This window comes from Molossus molossus, unplaced genomic scaffold, assembly GCF_014108415.1.
Source record: "Molossus molossus isolate mMolMol1 unplaced genomic scaffold, mMolMol1.p scaffold_m16_p_15, whole genome shotgun sequence".
Lineage (NCBI taxonomy): Eukaryota > Metazoa > Chordata > Mammalia > Chiroptera > Molossidae > Molossus > Molossus molossus.
Window position 1 is genome coordinate 33389652 of NW_023425350.1, and position 13700 is coordinate 33403351.

At 41.1% G+C, this 13700-nt stretch overlaps 1 protein-coding gene across 1 annotated transcript in view; it reads left to right on the forward strand.

Annotated features, from left to right (window-relative positions):
• Window positions 1-11575: 11575 nt before the first annotated feature.
• FOXN2 (forkhead box N2) overlaps window positions 11576-13700 on the forward strand; it is a 62107-nt gene continuing 59982 nt past the window's right edge. Inside the window, exon 1 of the mRNA XM_036262870.1 lies at window positions 11576-11697. The gene's annotated coding sequence lies outside the window, so the exon portion shown is untranslated. The remainder of the gene's footprint in view (window positions 11698-13700) is intronic.

The window sequence follows — 13700 nt, forward strand, 5'->3', positions numbered from 1 at the left end:
AAAACAACTGCTGTCCGTGGGCTCCCAGCCTGTCCTCTCGCACCTCTGAAGATCTACCAGGTAATTCAGTGTCCTGTATTCCTGTCCCTGATTATATAGTCCTGTCCAGCTGCTTTTCTGTTGATTTTACTCTGACAATTTGTTTTTATTTTAGCTGTAATTTCAGTTTGGTCCTGGGAGATGGTCTGTGTAGCTTCCATTCACTCCACGGCCATTTTGGAATCAGTCGGTAATTTTTTTTTTAATTAATTTATTTTTGTTGCAGATGTTTCTTCTTTTCTCTGCCACAGACACCCTCCTCCCAATCCCCCTGCCCCACAGCATTGTTGTCTATGTCCATTGGTTATGCATACATGCATATAAGTTCTTTGGTTTATCTCATCCCTGGCCTTTTCCTCTGAGGTTTGTCAGTTTGAACCATACTCTTTTCTACCTCTCCAGGTTTGTTTTGTTCATCAGATTATTTTGTTCATTATATTCCACAAATAAGTGAGATCATGTGGTATTTGTCTTTCTCTACTTGGCTTAGCATAATATTCTCTAGGTCCCCCCATGTCATCTCAAAGGATATGAGATCTTTCGTTCTTACAGTTGCATAGTGTTCCACTGTGTATATGTACCACAGCTTTTTTTTTTTATCCAATCATCTACTAATGGACACTTGGGCTCTTTCCAGATCTTAGCAATTGTAAATAGTGCTGCTATGAACATAGGGGTACATATATCTTTTCTGATTGGTGTTTCAGGCTTCTTAGGATATATTCCTAGAAGTGGGGTCACTGGGTCAAATGGCAGTTCAATTTTTAATTTTTTGAGGAAACACCATAGTTTTCCACAGTGACTGTATCAGTCTGCATTCCCACCAACTGTGTACTAGAGTCCACATGAGTAATTCTTTAAGGCAATTTCTAAATTGAATCATGTTAACTTTCTAGTCATTGTTCATTTAAAAATAATATTGATAGTAGCTAATATTTATCGAGCAATTATTATTCACCAGGCCATGTGCTAAGTTGTTTCACATACATTTGCCTCACAACACCCCTCTGAGGCTGAAATTTTTTATCTTCATTTTATACATGAAGAGGCTAAGAAAATATTAAAATATTTTGCCTAGGCTAGTTAGCAGCGAAGCCAGGATTCAAACCTGAGTCTCCCTAAGTCTAGTACTTTTGAAAAACTGCTCAGACTCTCTCCACTTGATTGCTAAGTAAAGAAGAACCAGTGAAGGGACATGGAATTTTAGCAAATTCTTGTCTGGTGAGGAAGGAAGATAATTTCCTCTACCCTTCTAGGTTCTTCCAGCTGTCTAATAACCAAATGAGACAAATTTAAGAGAGAAAATAATCAAATTTAATTACATACCTATATATAGGAACCCCATATACATGAGAGAATCAGATATCTCATATATACATATACATATACAGAGACAGAGACAGAGACAGAGACAGAGACAGAGACAGAAAGTTAAAATGAGGATATGGCATTCTGAGCTAAGAATGAGGTAAGGTACCTTGGGGCTTCTGAGTGGAGAAAGGTCATTTGTAGGATGATAAGAGCAGATGTTCAGTAATTACAAGTTTGCCATATAGATGTGTCATAAAAAGTTATTTCTGGTGATAACTTTTATTATGGGTAAGGCTGCAAACTTAAAGGAGAGGTAAAAGTTTCTTGTGAGCCTAGAGGGTCAAAATTGCCTTCAGCTCAAAATAATTCATTTTCCAAAGTGGCAAATCTTGGGGAGGCCTGCTCTGAACCCTTTTAGTTCCCTAAGAATTGTTGAAGCTTTAGGTTTGCCTTTGTCTTAGTCCATTCAGACTGCTATAACATAATACCATAGACTGAGTGGCTTATAGAAAACAAATACGTATTTCTCACAGTTCTATAGACTAGAAACCACCATTTGGTGATTGATGAGAACCCAATTCCTAGTTCACAGACTGCCATCACCTTGCTATAAGTTCACATGGTAGAAGGCGCAGGGGAGCTCTATGGCATCTCTTTCATAAAGGCACTAATCCCACTCCTGAGGGCTCCACTCTCATGACCTAATCACTCCCCGAAAGTCCCACATCCTAATATCATCACATTGGGCATTAAATTTCAGCATTTGAATTTTGGGGAGACACAAACATTTAATTTATAGCAGCTTCTTTTGTTAGCAATATGTATAGTTTTAACTGAGCCTGTTTTAATGGAGTTTCATTGGTCGTATTCTGAGTCATAGTTTCCCCATCTTTAAGCTGAGAGAAGAGATCTAGAATACTGATTTCCAAGTCTTTAAAATTTCCAAGTCTCTAAAGGTAGAATGAAGTGGAAGTAGGAGAGGACCTGGGAATTTGACAAAGCCTGGCCCTGAAAACTCGGGTGTTACCCTGCTCATGCTATTAGATCAGTGGTTTTCAAACTGTTCCTTGAGGAACACTGGATGCAAATGCCTAGGTTTTTCTAGCCCTTCTCTGCCTTTCAGCATCTGCCCATCTTCAACCAGAGAAGGTCCACTTTGATCTGTTTAATAGAATTAGGCTCTAGGTAAGATTTCATTCAAACAAAATAACCTCAAAACTGTTCTCCTTTGAAAGCTCTAAAAACAACTATTCTAATTCAGTGCTTTAATTTCTCATATTTTAATGTGTATATGAATCACCTGTGGGATATTTTAAAATGCACATTCTTATTCAGTGGCTCTGGGTTAGGGCCTGGGACTCTGCATTTCTAATAAACTCCCTGTTGATGCCAGGGCTGCTGAGTGGGTTCAGATAACACTTTGAGTAGTAAGGACTAGAATGAGCTCTAAGGGTTTTTTTGTTTTTATTTAATTTTTTTTTATCCTCACCCGAGGACATTTTTCCATTTTTGTTCAGATGGAGTGGAGGGAGGAAAAGAGAGAGAGAGAGAAACATCAAAGTGAAAGAGATACATCAAGTGGCTGCCTCCCGCACAACCCCAACCGGGGCCAGGGACAACCTGCAACCAAGGTACGTGCCCTTAGCGGGAACCAAACCCAGGTCTCTCTGGACTGCGGGTCGACACTCTAACCACTGAGCAAAACCAGCCAGGGCAAGCGCTAAGGTTTTTCAAACTCAAATCATTTTTCTATTCGACCAAAGACTGATTATGGAAAATTTTCTCCCCAGTCATCTTAAGTTTATCAAAAGTAAATTCTAGATTTCATCTCCCCCTACCCAAGTCTCAGTCTATCTGCTTCTGTCTTTCCATCTATCTGTCTCATTCTTTCACGTCCTCTTTTCTCTCTCTCTCTCTTTTGAAAGGTAAATAACATTTAATCTTCTGGACATGCATTTAAAAATCTTTTTGTAAAGTGAACATTGTGCCTCAGCCAGTTTGTCTCAGCAACAGCTAACTGTGCAGGGTCTGGGAAATTTGCCACAAGTGAGTTATTTAAAGGTAGTTAGGGTGACACATTCTCCTAAATTTAGCATCTTAATGAACTTCTCCAGATTAAGAAGTAACTGTCTTACACTCCTTCACCCGTTGTGTACAAAATTTAGTGCATACTTGAGACTGATTATTATTTTTCCTGTTAGAGCTTTCAAACAATTCCTTTCTCAAAATACTTCCTCTGCTGCCTCTTTCTCATATTATCCTTTTTCTGCAAAAGACTCTCAGAGCAATTACTAGAGTGGATCCCCACTAAGCCTCTGTACAACCATACATCTCCACATCTAAATGTCTAATGTAGGGGTCAACTACCTTTTTCTGTAAAGATCTAGATAGTAAATATTTTCACCTTTGCAGTCCATAGGTTCTCTGTCACAACTACTCAACTCTGTCTTTGTAATGCCAAAGCAGCCATAGACAATATGTAAATGAATGTGTGGGGCTGTGTTCCCTTAAAACTTTACTTACAAATTTGGAAGGCAGGCCAGATTGCCCACCCCTACACCCAGGCCATAGTTTCCTGACCCCTGATCTACATGTATGTTGAAACTTTACCAGTCAGATTATAGTACCCAGGAATATGGAATTGGGATCCTGAGACTGAGTTAAGTAATAACTGTAGGTTGCTAAACTGGAAAGTTGGGCAAACTGGGTAGGGTTCAGAGGTGGCGACCTGGGACCACTATTTAGGACAGCTCACATGCAAGAAGTTAAGTTAGCAGAAAAGCCAGTCTGCAGAGGAAATGAAACAGACATACAAAGAAATGCTAAAACTAGAAATCAGACTATGAGAAAGAAAAAGGGGAACAAGACTTCTCGTAATGTTAGCTGTGCTTCTCACAGTTGTGTCTCACATAATCCCTGCCTATTTTTATATTTGTTCCTCCTTTATTTTAGCCAACTGGCATGAGATTCAGTTTCTTGCAACCAGATAACTCAACTCCAACAACCTTTTATACTTCATACATTCCAAGTGACTGACAGTTCTCTGATGAACAGTCATGCTCTCACACAACTAGGCTTTGCTAAGTGTGTTTCTACTCTCCACCCCCACCCACATTGCCATTTCTCTTCCACATTCTTTTCTTTCTTCAAACTTTGCTCAGGCATAATCTCCTATGGCTGATTTAGGACTTGGTTCCTATTGCTCCTTATATAAAGCTCTATCACTGCACTTATAATACCACATTATATTTTCTGATTTGTCTGTGGTTTTAACTGTAGTTTTCATCTCTGCTAAGTACAGGATCTAGTACATAGTAGGAACTTAATGTTTATTTAATGAGTAAAGTAAAGATACATATGGTAAATACTAAATCTATAAAATAGGGATAGGTTCTCATCAGCCTGAAGGCTCAGGATCCTCAGATGTTCCTTCCAATTTCATGAGCCAAATCAGAAATAATATAAATTGATAAATGTGTTCATATGTAAAGGACTGTAAAAATGTACTCAGCATGCCTTTATACTTAACTTTGCTAACTGTGTTGTTCAGACTTATATTCTTATTGAATTTTTTGTCTGCCTATTTTTAATTTTAGTAACTGAATATATTAACATCTCCTGCTAAAATTATCAATTTTGTATTCCTCCTTGTAGTGCTACAATTTTTGCTTTATGTAGTATGTTATTAGGGTAATAAAAGTTGGAATTTTTAAAATCTTCCTGATAAATTAAATCTTTATCATTATGAAGAATCTTTATCTCTAGTAATGCTTTTTGTCTTAGAGTCCACTTAATCCAATATTGATATAGCTATTCCAGCTTTCTTTTGATAATATTATATGGATAATATTACATGGTTTGGGGTAGTTTGTTACATAGCAATAGGCAACCAAAACCATCTTTTTCATTAAATTAGGATCTGTTTTCATTTACTGTAACTAGGGACATATTTGGGTTTAACTCTATCATCTTATTAAGTATTTTCTATTTGTCTTGCCTGTTATATGTCCTCATATTTCTCCTATCTTGCATTTAGATTTCTTTTTATTATTATTTTGTCCTTTTTCTCTTCTTTTTAGATGGAAAGCTGCATAGTGTGATGATTAATTTTGTGTCAACTTGGCTGTGCCACAGTGTACAGATATTTGTTCAAACATTACTCTAGATGTTTCTGTGAATGTGTGTGTCTTTAAATAAGATCAACATTTAAATCAATGGACTTTGTGTAAAGCAGATTACCCTCCATAATATGAGTGGGCTCGTCCAGTCCAATCAGTTGAAGTCCTTAATAGAACAAAGACTGACCTTCCCTGAGCAAGAAGGAATTCTGCCAGAACACTGCTTTTGGACTCAAACTGTAACTTTTCCCTGGTTCTCCAGCCTGCTAGCTTATCCTACTGATTTTGGACTTACTAAGCCTCCATGATCACTTGAGCAAATTCCTTAAAATAAGTCTCTCTCTTTATCTATATATACACACATGCATTCTGTTGGTTCTATTTCTCTGGTGAACCCTGACTAATACAAATAGTCCCTTAATATTCTCTTAGTGATTCTTCTAGAGATTACAAGATGGATTCTTGACTTATCTGAATCTACTATTAACTATAATTTTTTCCAACCTCTAAGACAATGCATGGATTTTAGAACACTTGATTTCATTTACCCTCTCCTGAGTTTTATACCACTGCTTATGTATTTTTATTAAAAATATTTTTTCCTTTATTGATTTTAGAGAGAGAGGAAGGGAGAGGGAGAAAGGGATAGAAACATTGATGAGAGAGAACATCAATTGACCTCCTCCTGCATACTCCCCACTGGGGATAGGGCCCACAACCTGAGCATGTGTCCTGACTGGGAATTGAACCAGCGAACCCTTGGTGCGTGGGTCAACACTCAACCACTGAGCCACACTAGCTGCACCACTGCTATGTATTTTTAAATGCAGAAGACATACTATCATTGTTTTAAATAGACAGTATCAATATTCATTTATTTACCTACATTATTTATCATTTTGATTGATCTTTATTTCCTCATGTATCTCTGACTTTACAACTGGGATCGTTTTCCTTCTGCCTAAAGAATGACACTATGAATCTGCTGGTGACAAATACTCTATATTGTTTGTTTACAACTATCTTAATTTTACCTTCATTCTTAAAATAGTTTGCTTTCAAGCCTTTGAAGTAATCATTCTATCATTTTCTGGCTTCAGATAGTTCTTTTAAAAAGTCCGTTGTAAGTTTAATTATTGTTTCTTTAAAGATCAATTCTATTTCCTCTAGCTGCTCTTAAGATTTTTCTCTTTGTCTTGGGATTTTAGCAGGGTTTTTTTTTCATGACATGTCTATGTGTCAACTGTGTAGATTTAAAAAAATTTATCCTGATGGAGATTCATTAGTTCAAATATCATTTCTGCCCAGTACAGTCCTTTCTTTCCTTCTGGAGTTCCATTTATGTGTATATTAAACTTTATCACGGTATCTTCCGTGTGCTTTTCCTGTTTTCTGTATTTTTTATCCTTTTTCTTCTTTGTGCTTCATTTTGCATATTTTCTTATGATTTATCTTCTAGTTCACTAAATCCATCTTTATTTGTGTCTAATGTGCTATTATAGCATTGAGTTCTTATTTTCAATTAGTGAATTCATTGTTCTAAAATTTCATCTGATATTTCTTTAAGTTTCTAGTTATCTGCCTAAATTTGTAATCTTGTGTTTTATTTATGTATACATAGAAAACATTTGTTATTTTTAAATCTGCATTTGATAATTTCACTTTTTTTGTTTTTGTTCTGTGTTGTTTCTGCTATGTTTTTCTTGTTTCCTTGGGTGACTGATTATTTTTTATTGTGTACTAGACATTGTATTTGTGAAATTGTTTATAGAAATGATATTACTTTCCTCCACATAGAATTTTATTTGTTTCTGCCAAGTACTTGAGGATAGGAACTCAAAGGAATGGCCTGAATCCAATCTTGGAATTGAGATTATTTAAAATAGATGTAGCCCCTTCATTTCTAGGATCTAGCCATTTGGATTCCCAATCCAAAGTAATGGGGCTTCAACAGAGTTCTCCTCCTCCTTCCCCACCCTTTTAGCATACCCTGAATTCTAATTGTCATCCCCCATCTCTGCTCATCCTCTCAGCAGTCCTTTATGGAATGGATAAATGGACCTCCCTGGGCTTCAATTGTTCCTCAGATCATGGCCTGGTAAATCCTATTTTGTAAGCTGTCTGATGCCTTTGAGATGATATTTTTTTAATATTTTGTTGAATTTTTCTAGTGTCTTGAGTAGGAGGATTTGTCTATATTACTGCCAATAACAGGGCATATAGAAATGTAGATATTAAATATAGGTAGTAGCTTCTTAAAAGTACAATGAAAAAAAATCCTTAAAGAAAAAAAATTCAACTTTCATTCACGATTCTACTTTTTTAGCTCAGGTGGCAGATCACTACTTAGGAATACTTTATGGTGGTCTTGGTACTATGTAATTTGAGGAAAGTTACTTCTTTCACTAGCAAGAATACTTTTACTGATATGAATATAAGAATTGAACATCACCTCTATTCCAAAAGCTGTTCCAAGAATTTAGATTACAAAGATGAGAAAGACATGGCCACTGACATCAAGTGGCTTGAAGTCTAGATTCCTTATTGGTAAACTGGTTATTTTTAGAATTATCAATTCATGATAAAAAGGCTTTTGTTAAATACATGTAATACAATGATAAATACATTTAAATTCTAAACATGTATATTTGAGTTCCTATCACTTTTCAGCCTAAACGTGAGGGCATTTTAAACAATATATTTTCTAATGCATTTGCCTTCCAATAAAGTTTATTATCAAATATGTTCTTTTAAAGTATTCTGGAGCCCTGGACTGTTTGGCTCAGTGGTTAGAGCATTGGCCCACGGACCAGAGAGTCCCGGGTTCGGTTCCTGCTAAGGGCATGTACCTTGGTTGCAGTTTGTCTCCGGCCCTGGTTGGGATCGTGTGGGTGGTAGCCACTCGATGTGTCTCTCTCACATCAATCTTTTCCTTTCTCTCTTTCTCCCTCCCACTCTGTCTTAGGATACATGCAGAAACGTCCTCAGGTGAGGATTAAAAAAAGTATTCTGGAAAAGCTCAGCCATTGTGGCTCAGTGGTTGAGCATTGACCCATGGACTAAAACGTCACCAGTTCCATTCCTGGTCAGGGTACATGCCTGGGTTGTGGGCTTGATACCCAGTAGGGGCTGTGCAGGAAGCAGCCAATTGATGTTTCTCTCTCATCAATGTTTCTCTCCCTCTCCCTTCCTCTCTCTCTAAAAAAATCAATAAAACATATTTTTAAAAAAGTATTCTGGAAAAATAACGCTGCTTCATAAGAGATCTTAAATGCCAAGGTCCTCTTTTTACTACAGAGATAAATTATCTGTGTCCCTGGGTTATGCATATATGCATGTAAGTTCTTTGGTTAATCTCTTCCTGCCCCCCTCCCCACTTTCCTCTGCGATTCATCAGTCTGTGGGCATAGACAATAGTGTGGTGAAACCCTGGGAAGTGGTGGGAGCAGGATGGAGGGGGTCAATATGGGAAACAAGAGGAGACAACTGTAATACTTTAACAATAAAGATAAACTTTTTAAAAATAAAAGGTTAAGATAAAGAAAAAAGAGTTAAGTTCTCATTTCCTGGTCTTTTTACTATTATAAACTCCTGGAAAAAAACTATTCACTTTGAATCATAATTATTTTTAATCAGAGCTTTCCCTTGGTAGGTGTTCAAAGTCCTCTAAAAAAGCCTCTAAGTATACAAGTGTCTCTGGACTCTAAACTAAGTGTGACAGATTTCCTGAGACCTGAACTTCACCCACAGAGATTATTTAAATGAACCCAGCCTCTCTGAGATGAATCAGTGAGTAGAAAGGATAAGTGCAGAGAATTTAGTGAATGAGAATGCAGTAGATTCATTATGTGGTTTTGGACAAGTTACATAACTTTTCTGGATTTGTTTTCTCATCCATGATAGATCTGGCTCCTGGATGATATATCTCTAAAGTATATATAACTTCCAGCTCTCAAATTCTGACATCCTTCTAGAGCTGAGAGGGAATGTTTGGTCACCTGAGTTTAAAATAAATTAGAAGGAAAAATAGAAACTAAAGTTCAATATGTAAGTAAGATATTAGTACAATAATCTGTAAGAAGATGAAAACCTATATTATGTTAGTGGCCACCATTATAATGGCCAGTGGAGATAAAAAAAAAAAAAAAAAGACTGAGTTCTGGGGAGGCTGTGGTTCTCCAGAGGCCACCTTCTCTCAATCTTCCCTTCCATCTTTCTTCTGCTCCCTTTCTAGTACACTCTTCCTTTAGGAATTTCCTTTAATTTTTCCATATGAGAGGGCAACAGTGATTGATCTGAAGGGAGAAAATGAAGTAACTCTTGCTTCAGTTGAAGTGCATTGTTTTTTGTTTGTTTTTCTATTTTGAGAGAGAGAGGAAAGGAGAGGGAGAGAGAGAGAGAAACATTGATGAGAGAGAACATCGACTGGCTGCCTTCTGTATGCCCCTCACTGGGGATTTGGCCCACAACCTGGGCGTGTGCCCTGACCAGGAAAGGAACCAGGGACCTCTTGGTGCATGGGTCGAGGCTCAACCACTGAGCCATACAAGCTGGGCCAGTTGGAGAGCACTGTATATTTGTCTTGTGGTCTCTTACTCTGAATGCAGCTATGAGGCTCTTCTGGACAGTGTAATGAAAATCAAATGGAGCTAGCAAATGCTTTTGGACAAATCATATAAATGCAGTGTTTTCATTTGTAGAACGAGGGGATCAAACTTCCGTTTATATATATCCTGATGCCTATTAATTCTTTTATATCTCTGTCATCCCCACAGCTGGGCTTGTTTTATTGCCAGTAGGCAGCTTGTCCCGTGCTCAGCTCATTTACACACATAGCCTGGCATATAGTGAATATCCAGTTAACATTCATTGTTCAGGAAGGAAATAAACTTCTATTAGTACTTACTGTGAATCAGTCACTGTCCAGGTCTTTTTCATATGCCTTCTTTTAATCCTTTCAACACATTTGTGAGGTAGGTATCACTACTCTAGTTTTTGAAGATGTGGATATAGATATTCAAAGGTTGAATTATCAGTATCAAATGATAGTAAAATAGAGCCTTAGTTCTGCCACTTCCTTTATATGTGACAGGTTCTTTTTCTAAGCCTCAGTTTCCTTATCTGTAAAGTGGGTATTTGTGAGGGTTCGAATAGGGTTGGCAGATTTAGCAAACAAAAGAAATCAGAAAGAATATCCCTAATGCAACATTTTATATTCTACCTAAAAAATTATTCTACCTTTACGTGAAGTTCAGATGTAACTGGGCACTCCTATATTTTATCTCCTATTTTATTTGTTAGCGTTATGGTTATGACAATGCACGTAAAGGACTTAGACCCGTCCCTAGCACTTAGTGCGCACTCTGTAAACGCTATGCTCATTAAATTTTGGTTCTGATTCCAAAGTCTTTTTTTTTCCACCACAAATACGCTGAGCTGTTTCCACATAAAATTTCAGTCAGCAAGGGTAATAATACTCTACGTTCATATTCATGCTTTATCGTCTTCAGAGCGCTTTCAAAAGGCCTGGCCAATGGCGGAAGGCTCTTGGGGAGAGCGACAGAAGCCGGGCAGTGGGAGACTGCCATAGCCATCCTAGCACGGGCAGCTCAGTCCGGCAGGCCGGGACAGCCCCCGCGCCTGGCTCCGCCCCACCCCGCCCCGCGCCCTCTCGGCCAGTCAGCGGCCGCGCTGCGCCCCGCCGAACTCCTATAGGTCCTTCCGGGGACAGGCGAGGCCTTTCTATTTTCCCGCCTTCCCCAGCCTCTCCTCAGCCCGAAACCCCACACTGGCCCACCACGTCTCCACCCTACCTTCCGTGAGAGCCCCGCCCTTCCGGGTACCGCATCCCTTTTTCCCCCACCCGTCCTTCTGGGCAGCAGTCCCGAGGCCAGCCCTTCTGTAGGAGGTGGGAGGGGACAGGAAGAGGCGGACTGAGAACCCCTCGGGAGACGCTGCGGGAGGCGGGAACTGGAGGGAGGGGCGGGGCTAATCTCCTTGGCGCCACGTTGCTATGGCAGCGGGGGGAAGGGCGGAGGGAGCGGGAGGAAGCAAGCGGGAGGGGGATGTGGTGCTACCGCGGCCGCCACCGCAGCTGCCGCTGCCTGCTCGTTGCCGAGTCTTCCCGGAGGCGGCTGCTGGAAGCTGCCGGGAGCAGCTGCGGTGCTCTGCCATATTGTGTCTTCCCCTACCCGGTCCTTGCCTCCCCGCTGTGGTGGCCGAGCTGACGGTGAGTCCCGGGTGGAACGCCGCCCTCTCTGGCCGGCGCTGACCGGCGTCCGTGCTCCCCGGCCCGGGTCGCGGCGCAACTCCTGGGCACAGGCAGCGCGTGCAGCCGGCGCCCGGCGTGGGGCCCGGAGGCCGCTGCCCTGTGACGCGCCGGACATTCTTGTCCTAAGGATTTGGCGCCGGCTCGGGGATCTACCCAGCGCGCGGCTTAGGTTGTGTGTGTGCTCCCCGGGGGTGTCGAACTGACAGGCGTGCGGCCCGTGAGGAGTTCGGAGTTCCGAGTTTTTACTGAAAGGTATGGACTGCCCGGGAGCGGGTGTTGCGCGGAGGAAACGGGGCGAGGGGTGCCGTCTCTGGAAAGGCTGGGAGGTGGCCCCGAGGACACTTCGGGTTAGCCTGGGGAGACTCTGCCGTTCAAAAAGTGCCTGCCCCAAGCCCACTAGGAGTCTTTGCACAGCCCCCTCGCCTGGCTTGGCGTGGAGCGGGACGTGCGGGGCGTGGAGTCCTCGTCTGGCCCCAGGCGGACTCTGGCTGGGCCCGGCCGAGCCGTGTCCGGGAAGGCGTCGGGCGCCGCCCGGAGTGAACTTCGGCAGTTGGGTGGCGGGGCATTGGGGTGGACAGGTTCGGGTCCGGATGTGGGGGTGGCCGACCCCTGCACCCTCAGGCCCCTCCTCCAGCGGCACCCCGGGGCCTCTGAGGGTGGCTGTCTAGGTGGGATGGGAGTTGGTGTTTCATCGCCGCAATATGGACACTTCCTGTTCGCCTGCTCTCGGGGCCGGGTTGCCTGGCCCGCCCTCCCTCCTGGGCGTGAGGTTTGAGGGCGTGCGTGAGGCTTTGAGCCTTCCGAGTTCGCTTCACCGCAGCCGCAGCCTCGAATCTGGAACCTGGGGGGCGGTGGAGTCCGGGGAAAGCGGTCCAGGTGCATAGTGCTCCATCTTACTCAACTTCACCCCTTTACCTTTTCTCGGAATGCCTCTTCCCACCGTGGCTCACGGGAGCTGGGGTACCCAGTTCATTGGGGCCACACTCTTGGGATCTTCTTTGATCCGATTTCTACTTAAAGTCTCCTTAAAGCGGCCTCTGTATTTAGTTTTCTACTTTCAAGATAAAAGTCTTATATGTAAAGAAATGATATACACCTTCTTTTACCCGAACTCCGAGGTGGGGGGAGAAGGGCGATTATCTATTTATGGTTAGTTTACGCTGTTTCTCCCGGCCTCTTTATAATTGTGACAGCCACGTGGCCGGCTGAGTAGGAGAGATTGTCCTAGCGCCACTAGGGCTGAGGCTTCGCTGGTAGCCAGGGGCTTTGTATCCGTGCTGTAGCTTTGCGTCCACATTTATTTTGGTGTTTTCTGAGATGGGGAAGTGGAAAAAGCTGAATTGTACATGTCCTAATCGTAAGACTTATCTGTTTCCTTGTAGTCCTTGTAAGGTATATATTGACATTTTCGCCCTCCTTTGCCGTTTTGATGATTCATCTTTAAAATCTCAGCAGTAGTAGATACCCATTAAAGAGTGGTGGGGGATAGAATGGTACATTATGGAGTTTTCCACCCGGGAGGTGCGGGGGTCGTTTGAATTTTAAAGCCATTAATGAAAGGTTCTGGTGTAATCAGAAATAATCACATTCTGGAGGATTTCTTTGTGATAGTTTTATAAGAATCTAATTTTTTTTCTTTTTACAAAAAAGTTGTGACCTGAAAAGATGTGTGTGTGTGTGTGTGTGTGTGTGTGTGTGTGTGTATCCATTGAAACTAGTTTAGGGATGAAATAAATACTCGGTTGATTTGTGTAGGTGCACTTTCTTAAACTTTTATATTTTGGAAAGGTATTAATCATGAATGCTAACATGAACAGATTTTATTTTAAGGGAATGAAATTTAATTTTTAGAATACATAAAAATTAAATGTCAAAAGATTGGATATCCACAAATCCAAACTTTTAGAGTGTTTGGAACATTTTAGAATTTAAGTACAATCTCTGGTTACTAATGTTCCATG